General features: G+C 41.3%; 1 pseudogene; it reads right to left on the bottom strand.

The window, feature by feature from the left end:
- The window catches only part of LOC147659080 (protein unc-13 homolog A-like), a 111809-nt pseudogene that overhangs the window by 64082 nt on the left and 35361 nt on the right, over positions 1–12366 (bottom strand).

Raw genomic sequence — 12366 nt, 5'->3', positions numbered from 1 at the left:
AAATAATTCCAAGCACTCTGCCTTCAGGATTGTTAAGGCCTGCCATAGGAGTGACTTATAGGAATCTATGTGTCCATTTTTAGGGTTAGATATAGGAATACTATATCTAAAGCAAAGGGTGATTACACCACCTTGCCCCAGCTGTCGTGCAGCCAGTTGTGTCAGATTTGGAAGGCCAGCCAGGGGTGGCATAATACATGCTGCAGCCCCTGGTAGGCCCTGGGTGCACCTATGCCCTGGGTACCTAAGGTACACTGTACAGGGGCTGATAAGGTGACTCATTATCCAATTAGATATGTACCTAAGGTACATGGAATCCATTTTTACAGAGAGAGCAGTGGGCCTGGGGTCCTGAATAGCAGGGTCCCAGGTCAACTAAGTCGAAAAACCAGCAAAACACCAGGCAAAAATTTGGGGGTAACCATAGTCAGATATCCACCTTCCTACAGTACCTTCCAAGTAGCCCCAGAGAGAAACAAGAATGACCCTGGCAGCAGAGATACCTTTTCATGAAATCAGCACTCTTGCAGCAGAGATTTCCATAGAGTTGTAAACACTCTTGCTTCTGATATTTTCCTATCAGTCCACTATGGGCATTCTTAATATTCTTCAAACAACTCAAGCTGTGTTTGTGAATTCTGGTCTTGATGCTCTCCCTGAGCTATTATTGACACTTCATCAGCAATATTAAGAACAGCAAGTAGAATACTTCTTTGGCAGCTCGAGCAGAGTGCTCCAACCATGCTTAAAGGGCCTGTGAATAGTGTTAAAGCACTGCTGCCCCATAGGGGGACTTTATTGGCATTACCATGTCAGGACACCTCCTGCCTAGTATTACCAACACAATGTGGCTTTTGGTAAAAGGTATGACTCTAGAGAGATGATAATATTTGAGTACAGTTTTAGCAATACTTCTGATGGATGAGTCTGGGGAGCTTTGAGTACTAACTGTCCCAGCTACTGAGAGGGACTTATCTATTCATGGCATGTAATTCCTTTTAAAGGGACAGTGCAGTAAGGGGAAGGACTCTGTGTTGCTGTAGAGCTTGGGGTAGCATTACTGGCATCACTGATGGAGTTGCTAGACAGCAGTTTGTTCTAGCTGAACAGCTATCCAACCTGGGGTATTAAAATAATACCACTTGGGGTGTGTTTTCTATTTAGGAATCCATGTGGACTTTTTTGTGCTATGCTCTGGTTAGAGGGTTGAATAATATTTGCAATGTCTATGATATTTTGATAGTTACCCAAATTGTACCAGACATCCATCTCTCCGCTCAGTGTTCGAACCTCAATGATGGTTTGACCCAAGAAGTCATCAGATTCGCGCTTGAACCTCTGCTTGACACGGGACTTGATGTCATCGTCTTCATCCCACACTCAAACCTTGATCCGATCGGAGGAGTTATGGCACTCACTGAGGAAAAAAAAAAAAATGTGTCATTTTCAGTTCCTATTTCTGATCCTTTACCTCTGAATCATTTAAGCACCATTAGAACATTGGAATGTTGAAAGCTCCACTGAAGACTATGGAGTAGCTACGGGTTTATAATGGCTGATATAAGATCGAAATTTCAATATTCCAATGGTTCTTTTCATGTTTCTCTCTCTTTAATTTAGAACATTCTACCATTAGTGGAAGGAATGTTCTAATAGACTTACAGCTCTTCTGCCTTGGGCTAGATCGGTTGTTAATGGCCCTCTCCCTCATGATTGCCCCTTGCCGCCTTTAACTCTGGTTCAGGACCAATAACAACCAGTACAGCCCTCAGCAAAGGGCTACAATGCATACATTTCAAATAAGATGTCATCCATTGTGCTGTGCGTGGACAGCGACCATCTTAGGATCCCCCTGTCATTATATAGTTCACATCATCTTAGACTGCCCATATTCTACGCAGTGTCTGCATTAGACTTATTATGCAATCTATTTATTTATCTCATTTGGGGGTTTTGCCCTGTTAACCATCACACAGTAGACTCCAAGGCCTCTGGTGGTGAAACGGGGAGGCCATCTTGGACAGCCCATGGGATTCCCATCCACTATCTTATTGCATGTAGTGGTGGGCGGATCACTGACATAATATCAAGGGACAGAATATCGACTAGCAAAAATATCGATGACAAAATATAGAGAGACAGAATATCGAATTTGTATCTACAAGCAGGTAAGTACAAAAATTTCGAGTACAAAATATCGTTAAAAAAATACTGTTTATAACAATATCGACTTTATAAAAAACAGTGTTAAATTAAATTATTATTAAAAATTAATTACTAAAATATACTTCAAAATACTTACATTAACTTATAATAATTAAATAATTAATGCAAGTTATAAGAAAAATGTTTTACAATCATATTTGTTAAAACATATATATATAGTAACATAATATAATTAAATAATATCCAATATTATTATCGTACGTTAGCAGAAGTGTAAAAAAAACTATTCCCACTCCAGAGAGTGCAATAGTAGGGAAAGCGTTGGATAGCGTAGGGGTTAAAATTACTATTCCCACTCCAGTGGGTGCAACAGTAGAGAAAGCGTTGGATAGCATAGGGGTAAAAATTACTATTCCCACTCCAGTGGGTGCAACAGTAGGGAAGGCGTTGGATAGCGTAGGGGTTAAAATTACTATTCCCACTCCAGTGGGTGCAACAGTAGAGAAAGCGTTGGATAGCATAGGGGTAAAAATTACTATTCCCACTCCAGTGGGTGCAACAGTAGGGAAGGCGTTGGATAGCGTAGGGGTAAAAATTACTATTCCCACTCCAGTGGGTTCAACAGTAGGGAAAGCATTGGATAGCGTAGGGGTAAAATTACTATTCCAACTCCAAAGAGTGCAACAGTAGGGAAAGCGTTGGATAGCGTAGGGGTTAAAATTACTATTCCCACTCAAAATAGTGCAACAGTAGGGAAAGCGTTGGATAGCATAGGGGTAAAAATTACTATTCCAACTCCAAAGAGTGCAATAGTAGGGAAAGCGTTGGATAGCGTAGGGGTAAAAATTACTATTCCCACTCAAAATAGTGCAACAGTAGGGAAAGCGTTGGATAGCGTAGGGGATAACATTACTATTCCCACTCCAGTGAGTGCAACAGTAGGGAAAGCGTTGGATAGCGTAGAGGTAAAAATTACTATTCCCACTCCAAATAGTGCAACAGTAGGGAAAGCGTTGGATAGCGTAGGGGTAAAAATTACTATTCCCACTCCAGTGAGTGCAACAGTAGGGAAAGCGTTGGATAGCGTAGGGGTAAAAATTACAATTCCCACTCCAGAGAGTGCAATAGTAGGGAAATTAAATACTTCATATATTATTTCAATAAATATAAATTAATATCTATAAAAAATTAATTAAAAGTAATTTCGAATTTAATATAATATAATAATTAATCAATTAAAATTAGAAATTAAAATTAATTATTACAATTATTTACCTATTAATACACATTAACAATTAATATTTTAACATTTAAAAACTAATTAACAATTAATTCAAAATAAATACAATTAAATACATGTATTTATTTAATTAAGTATAAATAAATTACTTCCCACCCTATTCCCATATAAACCCACAACCCACTACAGAAAATAAATTATTAAAATTAACATAATTAGCAATTAATCAATTAAATAAAATTAATTGTCAATTCAAATGTAATTAATTACCCATACAAAAGTAGTTATCAATTAATTCTAAAACAAAACCAATAAATATTTTAACATATTTCATTAATTATAAATAAATTACTTCCCACCCAATTGCCCTATAAACCCACAACCCGCTACAGAAAACAAAATAATAAAAATTAACATAATTAGCAATATAATCTATTAATTAAAATTAGCTGCCAATTAAAATTTAAATAATTACTGAATATAAATTAAGAAACAATTAATTAAAAATGAATACCAATAAATACATTTACATATTTTATGAATTATAATTAAATTACTTCCCACCCAATTTCCCTATAAACCCACAACCCGCTACAGAATTAAATTACGCAAAAATAATAAAAAAACAAATTTCAATAATTAAAATAAATGATAACATAAATACACACTTTTCACACATATAATAACATAAAAAAACACTATAAAATATTCAATATTATTAAAAATTCGATAACTTTAATAACCTGTATTATATACTTCGATATTTTAACTGTCTATATTTTTAACATTCGATATTACATTACTTACCTTAAAAACGATATTTTTGATGTCTATATTCTGTCCAGTCGATATTTTGTCCATTCTATATTTAAAACTCGATATTATGTCCATTCAATATTTTGTAGTCGATATTTTGACTGTTTACCATGGTGGGCTTCGTGAGCTTAGTGTTCACTGAACTGTAGACATGCTTGATAGATTAAACCCTGACTTTCTGTATTTTGGCCTCCTTGTGTACTAAGCTGTGTCAATATTGATTTGAACATGTTCTGGCAGGGGGGACAACTGAGGCTCGTCACATACTGGCAAAGAGCATACCAATTTGGACTCACCATACTTCAAAGAAGATAACTTCAAGTGTTGATTGAGCAATGAGTGAATACCATATTAGGCTCTGCATGCCTGAAGGGATTTGCTACCTCTTATGCTCATCGTGCCCAGAGTAAAAACCTTCTTATGTTAATGGTGGATTGGGGGTCCATCATCCTATGCACAGTGTGCCTGGTTCATTAACCATCTTGGATTTACCTTAATCTGAGCAGAGACCATCTTCAGCTTATATTGTCCTAAGTGATAAACATCTCACACTCATGTTATTAATTAGGAACATCTTAGGCTCTTCTTTTAATTATTAACTTTTTTTTAATTTTAGAAGTTTTATATAGCGCTGGCCTGACCCGAGGGAATTGGAGCGCTTTACAGGAGATACATTGCAGAGATTCACAACAAGCGAGACACAAGAACGACACATTAACATTGCAGGATGCTGGTTGAGGGGTCTGCTCCGTTGTCAAGGGACAACTGTTTTGTAGTCTCGGGGACATGGTGTTGGAGCAGTGCGAGGTGTCAGTTACCCCGCTCTGAATTTTCCTATTGACTCCCTTGGGCATGGTAGAGGAACAGGATTTTGAGCTGGCTTTTGAATTTTACAAAAGAGGGAATGGTTCTGATGTGAGGGGAAATGGAGTTCCAGATTTTGGGTGCAATTCCGGCGAGGGAACGACCAGCAGTTTTTTGTTTTCGAGTTTTTGGCGGGATGAGTAGGAGAGAGTTTGAGCTTCTGAGGTTCCTGGCTTGACCGGCTTTTTTGAGTTTGGCTGCCAGATATTCAGGTTTTCTGATATGAAGGGCATTATGAGTAAAGCAGGCTGTTCTGAAGCTGATCCGCATTTTGACTGGGAGCCACAGGGGCATCATCTACTACTCGTCTAGGGAAAGGCCATCTTAGTTCATTGTGACATGAGCAATTGCCATTTGAAGCTTACAGTGCAATGAGGGACGAGCAACCTAGGAATATCACAGCTTGAGTGAATAACGTATTAGACTCACTTGCTCAGTGAAATCAAGGTTTTAAGATTTGTCATGCTATGGGCATCTGTTTCAATTTCTTCACGCCTTGGGAGATCAATATCTTAGGTTTGCTTTTTATTAGGATATGATCTCAGGTTTACCCTCCCTTACGTGGTAACTCTTGTAGACTCATCATGCATCTTACGCTCAGCATTAACTGATAGGTGACTGGCTCTGGCTGGGACCAACACGCACAGACCACGCAAGAAATTTATGGATGATCCTAGATGACAACATGATGGCTCAAGTCAACGCAGTGTGCACCTCCTGCTTCCACATCCTATGCATGCTGCGAAAGATATTCAGATGGTTGCCTCAGAACAGCAGATGGACCGTCACACAAGAATTAATCACTAGTAGGCTGGAGTATGGCAACACTCTTTCTGCCAAAATCTCAATACAACTCATACACAGCACCAAACCATCCAGAACACTGCAGTGTTCCACACCCATAGCACACCACACCTCAGGAAGCTTTGTTGGCTCCCCAGTCACAAGTGCAGCCAATTCAAACTACTCACGCACATGTACAAAGCTCTACACAACACAGTACCAGAATATCTAAACAGCCACATACACTTTCACTAAGCCATCATACACCTATGCTCTGCCTCACTCTCACACTCGCACTCCCTGTATCTGCAGAAGCAAAACTGGAGGTAGCTCATTCTCCTACATCGCACCCAAGACATTGAACAACCCCCCTCAACACATAAAAGCCTCCTCTGCACATATTAGTTCCACAAGAAGCTGAAGACCTGGCTGTCCGCAGATGCACCTTAGTGACCTCACACCAACACACCTGCCAAGCACCTGGACACCCTCTCAGGTGATTAGTGTGCTATACAAATGAACAAAAGATAACACCATGCCTTGAGAAGTGACCACCTTAGGTTAATTGTGCACTGATAATGAGCCTATTAGCTCACCATGCATTAAGGGGTGTGCCATGCCATAGGGATGCACACTGTAGGCTCCACATGCATTGAGGAATGAACAATATAGGCAGGCTCATCTTGTCTGGAGATTTACTATCTTATAATAATTGTGCATTTAGTGATGACCCTCCTAGGATGATTGTGCCTAGTGCAGAGATCATCTTAAGGCTATGGCATCCTCAGTATCTTCAGCTGTGGATATCTTTGGGTCCCGCTCTGTCTTTGATGATGGTCAATTAAAGCCACTATCCCTAGAGCAGTGGTCATGTTGGGGTTTTATTGAAGGATGGGGCCTGAACAGATGAACGCTGCCATTTGAGAGTTTAACTGGCTGGCAGCAAAGGCTTCTATTGTTAAGGCGCCACCTCTGCCATCCGGGTTGCAGCTGCACATCCATATCTAAAGTTCACCACAGAACAAGCTATCCTTTTCCACCAAAAGTGGCTCTCATCTCAAATGGTTGGTGCTGCCTTGGTTCTTAAAAATCCCTGCAGCTCCGGGTCTGCCATGCCATAGCGCCATGGTGGATCAATTGGCACTATGAAAGTGTGTATTTGGAAAATTAAAAATGTTCCTGACACCAGGGAGTTTTCACCTAGCACATTTTGGCTATTTGTGCATTCTTATAGTTTGAGAAGCACAGACATGAGAAAGCTGGTGGACAATGGTGCCTGCACCCAAAATAAAGCAGCCCAACTGATTACATGTACCCTTGCTGGTAAAACACCATCCACGCCCTCTAGATAGGCAAAAAATGAAGAGACAGGTGGGTGGTAAGCACATCCACCAATTCAGGCAGATGTCCAGTTACTACTCACCATTTCATAACTTCAAGATACCAGGAAACCCAAAGTAATAGCTTGAACTCTTTGAAGGTCAGAACTGTTAGAGGAGTCTGTTCTATTTGTTACATGGCCAAACACATCAACCTGATCTGACCTTAACTATTATGGGTTCCTCGTTTACCCAATTGATGAACGATATCTGAAGTGTGACTCAAGCCATGAGGCAGGGTAAGAACCTTAATGGACCTTAAATAGAAACTGGAAAAGAAACCCAGTCTATATTTTTTTTAAAGTATTTTTTTTTTAAATGGTGGGTATTTAGAGGCCTTTTAAGTATCCAGGTCATGAGTCATCTTATTATGTGCAAAGACACCCAGTTCCTGTCTAGAAACTATGGTAACAGCAAGCCAGCCAACTCACAGGTACACCTTCGGCTCACAATATCTTCATGATGAGCATTATAGGCACAGCATCTTAGATTTCACTTCATGGAGAAAGTACTTTTTAATCACAGGTACCCTTTCACTCATGAAGGTGTCTTTATACGTTCAGATGGGAGAGCTTTGTGGAAGCAAAATAGGCAATTCTGGCATGCCACTTACAAATGGAAGTTCTCCTCCCACACCGGATTCAGCTTTCCGTAGATGGTTTTCGTCCTTTTTTTCGTCGTTCCCACCTGAACAGTAACATAGGGATCGCTGGAGTCAGTTTTATCCTTGGCTTGGAGGCCCTGGGCACATACACCTGTAATTTAGAAATGTGATTACATACAACTCACACAGCTTTACACTGACGTACAAATATTAAAGAATTGAGTGTCAAAAACTTGCACAAAGATGCTGTTGGCCCACAGAGTGGACGCTCGTAGCCCAGATTGGACCTTACAATGTGTGGTCACCCTTCCACTGCTGACATTACAACCTAAAACATCATGTGCAAGATGGCTGCTGCTGGGCATTAACAACCTACGTATTAGACTATTTCCAGTCTTTGTTTCCCCTCTCTAACTTTCAGTCTGCCGGGAGGATTCGTTTGCAGTAGTCACTCGCTGAATTCTGAGATGAATGCACCTTTCACTTGCTAAGACACATTCGCATGTTCACATCAACGGAAATGATTCATGGTCAAATGCTTACCAAAGCCAACAGATCCGCTTACATTTCAAAAAAATAAAATAAAGCAATCCATTTATACGCAAAGGTAGTCAAAATGGGAGGTACCCATTCCAAAATGACAAAAAGCGTAGATTTCCCAGTAACTATAACACATACATTTAAAGGGGACCCAAGGGCAATTTAACGACCAGCTCTGAGTCCACGCCCTATAGACATATTTTACCAGAAAGTATCAGAGGGTCAAAAGCCTACAGGAAATTGATCAGGACAGTAAAGTAAGATGCCGTCTCTAGCTATGTGACTGGAGAAGTAGATAAATACAAAGGGCCAGGTCAGGTTTGGGCAATTTCTACGGATTCAGAGAAATTGCTCCACTGACACAGCCTTCAAGATGCATTCTACTGCACTCAAGAACCAGTTGGTCAATAGAAAATATCCTCGCCGACTGGTACATCGGGCCATGAAGCGGGCTAGTAATAATAATCGAGCAGCATTGCTAGAACCCACTACTCTGAAGGCACCTCTGGAGAGGCTTACCTTTGTACATACTTTTGGTACATTGTCAAACAACATAAAAAAGGCAGTGAGGAAACGTTGGTCAATCTTGAACTCAGGACCCCATTCTATCCAACAACCGTTGTTCTCTTTCAAGAGGGGACCCAATTTACGAGATAGAATGGTTCATACTAGACCACAAGATGAGACCCCCAGAGCGGTGGGTACCCTATGGGACTTACCCCCTGTGTCAGGCCATCACCCATGCGGCACATGTCAATCATGTGCCCAAACGTCCAAAACCAGAGAGATCGATATTGGGATGTCCAGGCCTTGGAGGCAGATAAAGTTTACTAATTGCAACAGCGATAAGCTTATTTATCTAATCACCTGTCCCTGTGGGCTTAGATATGTGGGGATGACCACCCGTAAGATCAAGGTGAGGCTATCTGAACACAGAAGTACCATCAACTGCAAGTGGCAGGCCACTAGGCTTACAACCCACTTCATTAACCTGAACCATACACCCACCTCTTTTAAATGGACGGTCTTGGAGAAACCGTTCATTCCGTCTCACGTGACGAATGTGAGTGACTTCCTGCTCAAGAAAGAACAGAGATGGGTTCTGAAACTGGGCACCGATCGGGCAGGACTGAATGACGACATACCCTGGTCCTCGTTCTGATATCAGCAGACTACCAGCCCTCTAATCCAACTATCCCCAAGTGATTATATATGACTATATATGATTGTATACAGGTATGGTTATATATAAATACGGCTGTATATTAATGTGGTTTCTGGTGAACCTTAATAATGGGGTCCATTAAATTTCCCTCTATCTCTCTTGTCTAATTGCCCACGAGTGGTTATACGGACTCTGTTGAACCTTATTAATGTGGTCATTGAATTTTTCTTTTAGCGGGCATTAATGTAAATCTTAAACGCAAGGTCTGAGCGTTGATCCCGTATTCATTGACTATTACGCTTTAGATGTATGGCGTAAGCATGAGCGAATTTTGCGGATCTCGCGTTCGCGAATTTTGCGGATTTGCGGATTCGCAATCCGCAAAATCCACGAATTCCCGCGAATTTGCGGATTTTTTTTTTTTGTGTTCGCCCGTGTTTCTGCCAGTTCGCGAGGGTTTTGTACACTTTCGCAAATTGCGAACTTACCTGTCGGGTCGCAAGTTTCGCGAACTTGTTGTTTCTACGTGTCCAGCCTGTTTGGGACACTCTTCTTCATCACTGCCACTCTCTGTCACCACTGCCACTCTCTGACTACTCATGCCACCCTCTGGCCCACCCATGCCACCCTCTGTTTCATCACCACACCCTCTGGTTGTCCAGTGTACATTATTTTCGGCAAAGCAAAGCACACCTTCCCTGCCTCAAGTGACCTGAATTAATTTGGGGCTGATTAATGTGTCACAGAATATTTTTTTAGCTGGCACCTGCTTCCTTAGTGCGCCCTGATTAGTGATCTTTTGCACTTGCTAAGTGCTTTCATTGTTGCAAAATTAGTTACAACACCTGCCCTGCCCCAACTGACAATAATGAATTAGGGGCTGATTAATGGATTTTAACTTCCAGCCTGGCTCCTGCTTGTCTCCCTTAGCTGTAATTCAGGACCTTTGTGGCATATGTGTAACTATTCTGAGGTTCAGAGCAGGGTCACATAATAGTTTCAACTGGCAACTGAACTCTGGAGGGGCCCCTCAGGAAGCACTACAGGAAATGGCTACTAATGATGAGCCTGAACTTTTGAACCTGGTAAGTAGTTACTTTCAGTTTTGCTAAGATCGTATTTCTGCAATTTTGCACTTATTCGCGGGGCGCGAACTCACGCGAACTCACGCGAACAGTGCGAGCAGTGCGAGCAAAATCCGCTGCTCGCGGATTTGCGGATTTTGCGGGAGATTCGCAAATCTCGCGGATTGCGGATTTCCCGAAAATCCGCAAAATCCGCGAGCGGAACGGATTTTCCGCCCATGCCTAGTATGGCGTCCATTTGCTTAACCATCACCTTGACTACCGAAACAAAAGCGCTCGATTGGCTACATCAGCCGCGGGCTCCTCCACTCACAGCCCCCAAGACAACTTTCAATGCGTGACGCGGCGATTCAGCGCGCCACGTGACTGTGCCGGCGAATCCGAATAGAGATGATATAAGCGCTGGTAAACAAACTGCCGGCACCTCCCCAGACGGCACAGATGCCTGAACGAAGTACCGACGGAGAGGTGAGCTCTCTTCTCGTCCTTGGGCATTTATCACTTAGAATTTAATAGATACGAAAACGCGACTCCCGCTTGAAGCGCACACTCTATGTGCGATTGGGTTCATACTGCACCACTGCACTCTATAGGTGCAGTGATAATAACACAACAGGCTTTTATGCCAGGGCTGTCTGTAGATTTTGTAGCGGTAACACGCAACCATTTGACAAGTATATACCACCATGTGTGGTGCGCGGATACCATATACTGCCATACTGCCGTACTGTCTGCTCCTATGCTGGGTCAATCTTGGGCATTTGGGCAGCAAAGAAGAACAGCGAAACTGTCTGCCCCTATGCTGGGTCAATCTTCGGCATTTGGGCAGCAAAGTAGAACTTCTTTGGGCATTTTTCTATTGTCATCAAGCTACCACAATCCACATTATAGGTTACATATCGCTACTACTACAGCGATTTTACAATTATGGATTCATTGTTTGGAGCGGTTAGAACATCTCACCGCCTCTCTTACCTTGCTAGTAATTCTACTCCTTGTACGTATTTACTTAGAATAATACTTTTTGGCAACTTTTGACCGTTTGTTGGCACTTATAGTGAGTGATTCGAATGGTTTTGATTTATTCACTTTTGTAGCGCGGTGCTTCACCTTTTTCCTGAGCCGCAGCCAGGTGGGGTGAGGTCTCTACTTCTCACTAACCAGGTAAGAAGTAGTTCGTGAAACTTGAAAAGTTTCAATTTCTATGGTAAACACTATACACTAGTACAAACAGTGTGATTGGTCAGACTTTCTTGCTGTGGACCTCACCGATGTTAATAAATATATAACGGGTGATAGTACAGGTTTGTGTTGGGCAGTTTGTGGGTGCTACAAATCTACATTAAAATGGAGTAGGTGCTGGACATTGAACCTAATTAATGTACTTTTTCCCACTCCAATCTAAAGTAAATTGAGGTAGGTGCTGGACACTGAACCTAATTAATTTACTATTCCCACTCAAATCTAAATTAAATTGAGGTAGGTGTTGGACACTGAACCTAATTAATTTACTATTACCACTCAATTCTACATTAAAATGGTGTAGGTGCTGGACACTGAGTCTAATTAATTGACTATTGCCACTACAGGTTTAGTGTCCAGCACCTACCTCAATTTAATGTAGATTGGAGTGGAATAGTCAATTAATTAGATTCAATGTCCAACACCTACCCCATTTTAATGTAGATTTGAGTGCTAATAGTAAATTAATTAGGTACAGTGTC

This window comes from Lissotriton vulgaris, unplaced genomic scaffold, assembly GCF_964263255.1.
Source record: "Lissotriton vulgaris unplaced genomic scaffold, aLisVul1.2 SCAFFOLD_413, whole genome shotgun sequence".
Taxonomy (NCBI): Eukaryota; Metazoa; Chordata; class Amphibia; order Caudata; family Salamandridae; genus Lissotriton; species Lissotriton vulgaris.
This window is presented reverse-complemented; position numbering and strand designations above follow the sequence as displayed.